The following is an 11,065-nucleotide window of genomic DNA, read 5'->3' on the forward strand; positions in this document are numbered from 1 at the left end:
ATCCCATTCAGGAATAGCCCTAAATCATAGTTAGGATAGGATGTTTTTTCTGGTAGAATAAATTCAAGTGGTATATTTCATTGTCCTTGTTTCCAAGAGCTTACAGCTAGTCACATGTAAGATTTTATACTGTTTCATGAACATTAGTTAATGATATGTTGGGTAGCAAGAGGCTTAGAAAGAAATATTGGAATATCAATAAGAAAGACGGTTAGGAAATAGTAGTTGAATGAGACTCTCATAATGGAACCAGAATATTTAGGTGTTTGTGTGCCATGTGACTTTCAACAAATACTCATCTGAAAAGGAGATTCATAATAATCAAGAAGAAAAGATGATCCATTTTATGAAAGCCATTCACTTTTCTTGAACCATTTACTTCAATATTTAATTACTGAGTTAATGAAAAATACAGCCATGAAGGCAATGATTAAATTTTATGTATAAGTTCCTTCGATGTCAAACCTGCCAAGATCACAGTTGAACTTTTGATATAGCTCGTATGCTAGAGGAACAACTAGCCACCTGACAGAAAATTGATAAGTTTACACCCTGTCTTCGTTGGGGCTACAATTTGTACTCACTGGAAGAACAACTTTTTCTGAATATGTGTTTGCTTTTGCTTCCCACAAGGCTTCTTCCTGCAATCCCATCTGTAGGGTACTAATTATTTTATCCTGAGTCACAATGACCTAAATAAAATTGGTTCTGAAAATGAAACTTATTTGAGAGTAAAAGAAGTGAGGCAGCGACACTGATATATCTTACTAGGTACTGTATCATCCAGAAAGGACAAAAATGAACGTAGCTGTGATGATAAATTTTGGTCATTCTTGAGAAACATGAGTATTAACCCAGTAACTGGGGTTGGTGGAAAATGTCTAGGTGCCAAGTATCCCATCCCCTTACTAGCATCACCATTTAAGTGGTAATTTAAAATGGAACATACATTAGAGATACAGCAAGCATTCATGTAGGCAAAACATTTGGTTTCTCAAAAAACATTTGGTTTCCTTCCTGACTGAAGGAAAAAAAATATATATATATAATATATGCAAAATATGTAATAGGTAAAGGATATGTATTGAGAGTATATAAAGAAGTCCCAAAATACAACAAGAAAACAAAATTTAAACAATGGATAAATATCCAAACACAAATGTTATCAAAGTTAATATACAAATGTTATCAAAGTTAATATACAAATGTCAAGTAAGTATAGTCAAGGATACTCAACATCTTGGTCATCAGAAAAATTAATTAAAAACCCAATGGACGGAGAGGAGTTAAGGTGGTGGAGGAGTAGGGGACCCCTTTTTCAATCAGTCCCCTGAGTCGAGCTGGATAGGTACCAGACCAGCCTGAACATCCACGGAATCAGCCTGAGACGCAGGAAGATACATCTGGATCTCTACAAATGAACATCTCCAGCACTGAGTATTGAGGTACGAAGCGGGGAGCCATGAAACCACGCACAGATATCAGAAGATAAACGGAAGGGGGAGGGAGCCACCGCGTTCGGGCGCCGGGAAGTGGTAGCCACCTGCATGGGGGGAGTGGGCGAACTCGCAGACCGGCACCCACGAGAGAACAGATTGAGAATGTGAGCCGGGGAACGCGTGCCACCAGACTTCTCACGGGGCTCCGGTGTGCTCACTGGAAACAGACCGAGACCGGGAGCTTCGGGAGCACACAGGGGTGGCTGGCAGCTGGCAGCTGGCGGTGTTAGAAACACAAGGGACAGAGATGCGCCGGCCCTGGAAGTGAGGGCTGGGATGCTGGGTGTGGGGCTCACATCCCAGGATGCTGCAGGGTTGAGCAACACCAACAGTAACAGAGTTAAAGTGGCCAGAACATCAGTGGAGAATGGTCCACAATCCCTCTGTTCTGAGACAGAGGCTGAGATTTGGCCACTGCTGCTCTGACTCTCAGAAGAGGCAGAGCAAACCTCCAGGGAAAGCCGCCAGAGAACAAAAACCTGGAAATACCGGCTCACAGCATGCCAATCCCCATCCCCCCTCGCAGGGGACAGGGAGACTCTACCCAAACAGGGTTGCCTGAGTATCGGCGCGGCAAGACCCTCCCCCAGAAGGCAGGCTGAAAAATCAAGAAGCCCACATCCCGGGGCACCTGGGTGGTGCAGTCATTAAGCACCTGTCTTCAGCTCAGGGCATGATCCCGGCGTTCTGGAAAGGAGTCCCACATCGGGCTCCTCCACTGGGAACCTGCTTCTTCCTCTCCCACTCCCTTGCTTGTGTTCCCTCTCTCGCTGGCTGTCTCTTTGCCACATAAAAAAATAAAATTTTCAAAGAAGAAGCCCACATCCCTAAGATCCCTATAAAACAAGGGCGCACGGCCTGGGTCCCGGTCAATAATTTGGGCTCTGGACAACCCCGCAATCTCTCCTCATCAGAATGACAAGAAGCAGAAGTCCCCCCAGCAAAGAAAAGACAATGAGTCTGTGGCCTCTGCCACAGAACTAATGGATATGGATATAACCAAATTATCAGAAATGGAATTCAGAGTAAGAATGGTCAAGATGATGTGTAGACTTGAAAAAAGTATTAACGAAAATGTTAATGAGAATATCGAATCTCTAAGGGCAGAAATGAGAGCAAATATGGCAGAAATTAAAAATTCTATGCGCCAAATGCAGTAAAATCTAGAGGCTCTGACGGCCAGGGTCACTGAGGCAGAAGGACGTATTAGTGAATTGGAGGATGGGTTAGTAGAAGAAAAAGTGAAAATAGAATCTGGACTCAAGTGGAAGGAGCCGAGATGCCCTTCAACAGATGACTGGATTAAGAAGTTGTGGTCCATATATACAATGGAATATTACTCAGCTATCAGAAAGAACGAGTTCTCAACATTTGCTACAACATGGACAGCACTGGAGGAGATAATGCTAAGTGAAATAAGTCAAGCAGAGAAAGACAACTATCATATGATTTCTCTCATCTATGGAACATAAGAACTAGGATGATCGGTAGGGGAAGAAAGGGATAAAGAAAGGGGGGGTAATCAGAAGGGGGAATGAAACATGAGAGACTATGGACTATGAGAAACAAACTGAGGACTTCAGAGGGGAGGGGGGGTGGGGGAATGGGATAGACCGGTGATGGGTAGTAAGGAGGGCATGTATTGCATGGTGCACTGGGTGTTATACACAACTAATGAATCATCGAGCCTTACATCGGAAACCGGGGATGTACTGTATGGTGACTAACATAATATAATAAAAAATCATTAAAGAATCTGGACTCAAAAAAATCCGCACCCACGAAGGTAGGTTATGGGAGATCACTGACTCAACGAAATGTTCCAATGTCAGAATCATCGGCATCCCCGAGGGGGTGGAGAAAAACAGAGGTCTAGAAGAGATATTTGAACAAATTGTAGCTGAAAACTTCCCTAATATAGCAAGGGAAACAAGCTTTCGTGTCCAAGAGGCAGAGAGGACCCCTCCCAAGCTCAACCACGACAATCCTATGCCACGTCACGTCATAGTGCAATTCGCAAATACTAGATCCAAGGATACAGTATTGAAGGCGGCCAGGGCAAAGAAATTTCTCATGTACCAAGGCAAAGGTATCAGAATTATGTCAGACCTGTCTACACAGACCTGGAATGAGAGAAAGGGTTGGGGGGGGGCATTTTTAATGCTCTTTCAGAGAAAAACATGCAGCCAAGGATCCTCTATCCAGCAAGGCTGTCATTCAGAATTGATGGAGAAATAAAGACCTTTCAGAATCGCCAGTCATTGAACAATTTCGTAACCACAAAACCAGCCCTACAGGAGATAATAAGGGGGGTTCTATAAAAGTAAAAAGGCCCCAAGAGTGATACAGGACAGAAAGTCACAATCTATAGAAACAAAGACTTTACTGGCAACATGGCATCATTAAAATCATATCTCTCAATAATCAGTCTCAATGTAAATGGCCTAAATGCTCCCATAAAGCACCACAGGTTTGCAGATTGGATAAAAAGATATGACCCATCCATTTGCTGTCTAAAAGAGACTCATTTTGAACCTAAAGATACATTCAGACTGAAAGTAAAGGGATGGAATACCATCTTTCACACCAATGGACCTTAAAAGAAAGCTGGGGTAGCAATTCTCATATCAGACAGATTGGGTTTTAAACTAAAGACTACAGTTAGAGATACAGAAGGGCACTATATTATTCTTAAAGGCTGTATCCAACAAGTGGAGATGACAATTATAAATATATATGCCGCCACCAGGGGAGCAGCAAGATACACAGGCAACTCTTAAACAGAATAAAGAGACATATAGCGAAAAATATGTTAATAGTAGGGGACCTCAACACTCCACTATCAGCAATAGACAGAGCACCGGAGCAGAAAACCAACATAGAAACAAGAGCTTTGAATGCCATACTCGACGATAGACCTCATAGACATATATAGAACACTACTCCCCAGAACCAAAGAATACTCATTCTATTCTAATGCCCATGGAACATTCTCAAGAATAGACCATGTTCTGGGACACAGAACAGATCTCAACAGACACCAAAAGATTGAAATTATCCCCTGCATATTCTCAGACCACAACGCTCTGAAATTGGAACTCAACCACAAGGAAAAATTTGGAAGAAACTCAAACACTTGGAGACTAAGAACCATCCTGCTCAGGAATGACTCGATAAGCCAGGAAATCAAAAATCAAGTTAAACAATTTATGAAGCCAATGAGAATGAAAATACAACAGTCCAAAACCTATGGGATACTGCAAAGGCAGTCCTAAGGGGGAAATACATAGCCATCCAAGCCTCACTCAAAAGAATAGAAAAATCTAAAATGCAGTTTTTGTATTCTCACCTCAAGAAGCTGGAACAGCAACAGAGGGACAGCCTAATCCACTCACGAGGAAGCAGTTGACCAAGATTAGAGCAGAAATCAATGAATTAGAAACCAGAAGTACAGTAGAACAGATCAACAGGACTAGAAGCTGGTTCTTTGAGAGAATCAATAAAACTGACAAACTACTGGCAAGACTTATCCAAAAGAAAAGAGAAAGGACCCAAATTAATAAAATTATGAATGAAAAAGGAGAGGTCACGACCAACACCAATGAAATTGGAAGGATTATTAGAAACTTTTATCAACAGTTATATGCCAATAAATTAAGCAATCTGGAAGAGATGGAATCCTTCCTGGAAATCTATAAACTACCAAGACTGAAGCAGGAAGAAATTGATTTTTTAAACAGGCCAATTAATTATGAAGAGATTCAGTCAGTGATAAACAACCTTCCAAATAGCAAAACTCCAGGCCCGGATGGTTGTCCTGGGGAATTCTAACAAACATTCAAAGAAGAAATAATATCTATTCTCCTAAAGCTATTTCAAAAAATAGAAACAGAAGGAAAGCTACCAAACTCATTCTATGAGGCCAATATTACCTTGATCCAAAAACCAGGCAAAGACCCCATCAAAAAGGAGATTTACAGACAGATTTCCCTAATGAATTGGATGCCGAAATCCTCAACAAGATCCTGGCTAACAGAATCCAACAGTACATTAAAAGGATTATCCATCATGACCAAGTGGGATTCATCCCTGGGATGCAAGCGTGGTTCAACATTCACAAATTGATCAGCGTGATACATCATGTCAATAAGAAAATACTCAGGAACCATATGATCCTCTCAATTGATGCAGAAAAAGTATTTGACAAAATACAACGTCCTTTCCTGATTAAAACCCTTCAGAGTGTAGGTATATAGGGTACATTTCTCAATCACATAAAAGCCATCTATGAAAAGCCTACAGCAAATATCATTCTCAATGGGGAAGATGCTGGAAGCCTTTCCATTAAGATCAGGAACACGACAATGATGCCCACTCTCACCACTATTATTCAACATAGTACTAGAAGTCCTTGCAACAGCAATCAGACAACAAAAAGGGATCAAAGGTATCCAAATCGGCAAAGAAGAAGTCAAACTCTCTCTCTTCGCAGATGACATGATACTCTATATGGAAAACCCAAAAGAATCCACTCCCAAACTATTAGAAGTTATAGAGCAATTCAGTAATGTGGCGGGATAGAAAATCAATGCTCAGAAATCAGTTGCATTTCTATACACGAATAATGACACTGAAGAAAGAGAAATTAGGGAATCCATCCCATTTACAATAGCACCAAAAATGATACATTACCTTGGAATTAACTTGACTGGAGACGTAAAGGGTCTATATTCTAGAAACCATAAATCATTCTTGACAGGCTTGAGGAAGACACAAAAAGATGGAAAAATATTCCATGCTCATGGATCGGAAGAATTAACATAGTTAAAATGTCCATGCTACCCAGAGCAATCTACTCTTTCAATGCTATCCCGATCAAAATACCCAGGACATTTTTCAAAGAACTGGAACAAATAGTCCTTAAATTCGTATGGAACCAGAAAAGGCCCCGAATCTCCAAGGAACTGTTGAAAAGGAAAAACAAAGCTGGGGGCATCACAATGCCGGATTTCGAGCTGTACTACAAAGCTGTGATCACAAAGACAGCATGGTACTGGCACAAAAACAGACACATAGACCAATGGAACAGAATAGAGAGCCCAGAAATGGACCCTCAGCTCTTTGGGCAACTAATCTTTGATAAAGCAGGAAAAAACATCCAGTGGAAAAAAGACAGTCTCTTCAATAAATGGTGCTGGGAAAATTGGACAACTACATGCAAAAGAATGAAACTTGACCACTCTCTTACCCCATACACAAAAATAAACTCCAAATGGATGAAAGACCTCGATATGAGACAGGAATCCATCAAAATCCTAGAGGAGAACATAGGCAGCAACCTCTACGACATTGGCCAAAGCAAACTTTTTCATGACACATCTCCAAAGGCAAGAGAAACAAAAGATAAAATGAACTTGTGGGACTTCATCAAGATAAAAAGCTTCTGCACAGCCAAGAAACATTAAAAAAAAACCAAGGGGCAGCCCACGGAATGGGAGAATAAATTTGCAAATGATGCTACAGATAAAAGACTGGTATCCAAGATCTACAAAGAACTTCTCAAACTCACTACACGAGAAACAAATAAACAAATCATAAAATGGGCAGAAGGTATGAACAGACACTTTTCCAATGAAGACATACAAATGGCTAACAGACACATGAAAAAATGTTCAAAATCATTAGCCATCAGGGAAATTCAAATCAAAAGCACACTAAGATACCACCTTACGCCAGTTAGGATGGCAAAAATGGACAAGGCAAGAAACAACAATTGTTGGAGAGGATGTGGAGAAAGGGGATCCCTCCTACATTGTTGGTGGGAATGCAGGTTGGTACAGCCACTCTGGAAAACCGTGTGGAGGTCCCTTAAAAAGTTAAAAATTGAGCTACCCTATGATCCAGCCCTTGCACTACTGGGTATTTACCTCAAAGATACAGACGTAGTGAAGGGAATGCCCATATGCACCCCAATGTTCATAGCAGCTCTGTCCACAGTAGCTAAATCATGGAAGGAACCGAGATGCCCTTCAACAGACAACTGGATTAAGAAGCGGTGGTCCATATATACAATGGAATATTACTCGGCTATCAGAAAGAATGAATTCTTTACATTTGCTGCAACATGGATGGCACTGGAGGAGATAATTCTAAGTGAAATTAGTCAAGCAGAGAAAGACAATTATCATATGATTTCTCTCATCTATGGAACATAAGAACTAGGAAGATCGGTAGGGGAAGAAATGGATGAAGAAAGGGGGGGTAATCAGAAGGGGGAATGAAACATGAGAGACTATGGACTATGAGAAACAAACTGAGGGCCTCAGAGGGGAGGGGGTGGGGGAATGGGATAGGCCGGTGATGGGTAGTAAGGAGGGCACGTATTGCATGGTGCACTGGGTGTTATACGCAACTAATGAATAATCGAACTTTACATCAGAAACCGGGGATGTATTGTACAGTGACTAACATAATATAATAAAAAAATTAAAAAAAAATAAAAGTATACTCTGAAAAAAACAAAACAAAACAAAACAAAAAACCCAATGGACACCTGCCTGGCTCAGTTTGTACAGCATGGGACTCTTTTTTTTTTTAAAGATTTTTTATTTATTTATGTGACAGAGAGACAGCCAGCGAGAGAGGGAACACAGCAGGGGAGTGGGAGAGGAAGAAGCAGGCGCCCAGCGGAGGAGCCTGATGTGGGACTCGATCCCAGAGCGCCAGGATCACGCCCTGAGCCAAGGCAGATGCTTAACAACTGCGCTACCCAGGCGCCCCAGCATGGGACTCTTGATCACAGGGTCATAAGTTTGATCCCCACATTGCATGTAGAGATAACTAAAATAAATAAATGAATGAGTGAATGAATGAATGAATCAATCAATCAATAAAACCCCAATAGGATACTGCTATGTATCTATCAGAATGAAAAATAAAAGTTTTTTAAAGACAATATCAAGTACTTGAGGCAAAACCACAGAAACTTCCACAAATTGCTAATGTGATACAAAGCACTGCAGTCACTTTAGAAAGCTGTTTAATAGTCACTTATAATGTTAAACATACAATTTTTGAAAAGTCTATCCCTCTTCTAATTATTTTACTCAAGTGAAATGGTATCTCTCCACACAAAACATCTTTATTCATTACCATCATAAATTGGAGACCACCCACATGTTCTTCAGTATGTGAATGAATACACTAACTGTGGGGTAGGCACCTAAAGGAACACTACTTGGACTAGACAGGAACCACATACTCATTTACCCGTCAACATGAGTGAAACATGACTCCATTTTACTAAGTGAAAAAATCCCAATCCAAAGGCTGCACCTTCTATGGCTCTACTTGTGTGATGTTCTGGAATAGCAAATATCAGGACAGGAAATAAATAGTCATTGTCAGGGTTGAGAGAGACAAAGGGTTGACAAGCAAGGGACAACGTGAGGGATGTGAGATGATGTACCCATACTATGTGGTTCTGTGGGGTGGACACGTGACTCCATGAAATATAAACACCTATATAGCAGTAAAAAACCCGTAGTGTATGAGCTTTCTAAATGCAAATTACAAATAATTATCCAGGATGCTGGTGGAACTCAACAGGAACACATTCTGTGACAGGTCAATCTCACCATTTTACAAAGAATGAACTCTGGACTGGAGGATTGTAATTGGAAGTATGAACTAATGTTCATTTTATATAAAGTGTTCTTCATTATTCATGGAGTCCTTATTTGCACATTTGCCTACTCTCCAGCATGTATTTGTAACCCCAAAATCAATCCAGGAGGCACTTTTGCAGCCAGTCCAGGACATGGGCAGAGCAGCAAAGAGTTTGAGCTCCCCATCACACCTGTTCCCAGCTGAGGTTAAACAAGCTGATGTTCTGCCTTCTTGTTCAGCTCTCATACCCTAAACAAAGTCCTTTTCATGGCCTATATAATGCCACATTTTTCTGTTTAATTAGTAATTTCACCGCTTCTAATGCCCCCCAAAGCACAGTACTAAAGCACTTAGTGTCCTGAGAGCAAGAATGCTGTGATGTGACTTACAGAAAAAATACCTGTTGGGGGAATTTGGGCCACACATGAGTTATAGGCTGTTGGCTTGATATTAACAAATCAACAACATAGTACATTAAGAAAAAGGAAGAAAACATTTGTTACTCTGTGAGGCCTCTCCTGAAAGTGCTAAATTAGCATCTTTACTGCATGATGAAGGTATGGAAGAGACGGAAAGGAGATACATTTGTAGATTCATGAGATGAAAGAGATTTTTAAAAAAAAAGTCATAATGACAGCATTGTTGGAAGTCTGACAGCCAAAGAAATTTATGGTCATGTTACCATTGTTAGGACATGTTAAACTCTACAGAGCTAGCGCTGTTGGCTCATGTTTTTCATGATTTTCGAAGACTGACCTGATGCACATTCTTGGGTTATCTTTCCAGGATTTAAACCCCTTTGAGTGCTCAGATACCAGACCAACTAAAGCCAGAGGAGCAACAATGCTGACCCTTGCCAGCCCTTGGGATTTCAATCAACAAAGTCACTTTAAGATGACTTTTGCCCCAAATCCATGCTGAATTTCCCATTGTGCAAGCGCCTGGATAAATATGTATACGCCCTTAGTTTAAAACCTCCCAGTTTGCTGTTCAAAGAGTCACTGCTTTAGGAAATACCCCAGGTGTTCCCTTTACTGATTGCAAGTAAAGCCCTTCCTTTCCTATTCTTTAACTTGCTTGTGTTTTTTTGGCTCAACATCTACCAAGAAGCAAACCCAGTTTTGGGTAACAAAACCACAATAATAATTCTGTAGCAAGATCACTCTATAATGATAAAATTAGGAAAATATCATTTAAGACATATTTTTTTTTCTGATTTGGGAAGAAGCCCTTAGGATGTGCTAAGAAACATTGCTTTGTTTACAACAGAAGCAGGTGAGCCACACAAGCAGAAAGGAGTTTATTAATATGCCATCTGTAAATTTGACTCATCTTTTTTCACCTGTCTTTTGTTTATTTATAATTATATATTTATCCATTTTATTCATTTTCATTTATTCATTTTTTCATTTCATTTTCAACATTATAAAATGAAGACAAATACTAGATATTCATATTTTTAACTGTGTATACGGATAACTAGCTGATGAATAGCACCACTTCAATCACTGGGGGGAAAATATGGTCTCAGGTGTGAATTCAAAAGTAAACTAAAACTAAAATACAAGCAAGTCTTATCATGAGTAAACTGATATGGTATGCCACAGGTTTAACACAATCTTCAATCTTTGATGGATTTGTCTTTAATGCATAACAGATTGTTATTTCTTTATTTAAAAGGTTATTCTTAATTTAACAGATTTATTACTTATGTTCTGTCAATCTTTATACATGCTCCTACAATCTATTATTGAAAATATTGATATAAAAGCAGATTCTGCTAAAAAGTTTGAAAGTAAATAAGCTGCTATGCTCACTGGAGACTTGTTATTGTTTAAAATTATTATTAAAGGTATCTGTTTGGGGGCATCTGGGTAGCTCAGTTGGTTAAGCCTCTG

This window comes from Ursus arctos, unplaced genomic scaffold, assembly GCF_023065955.2.
Source record: "Ursus arctos isolate Adak ecotype North America unplaced genomic scaffold, UrsArc2.0 scaffold_23, whole genome shotgun sequence".
Lineage (NCBI taxonomy): Eukaryota > Metazoa > Chordata > Mammalia > Carnivora > Ursidae > Ursus > Ursus arctos.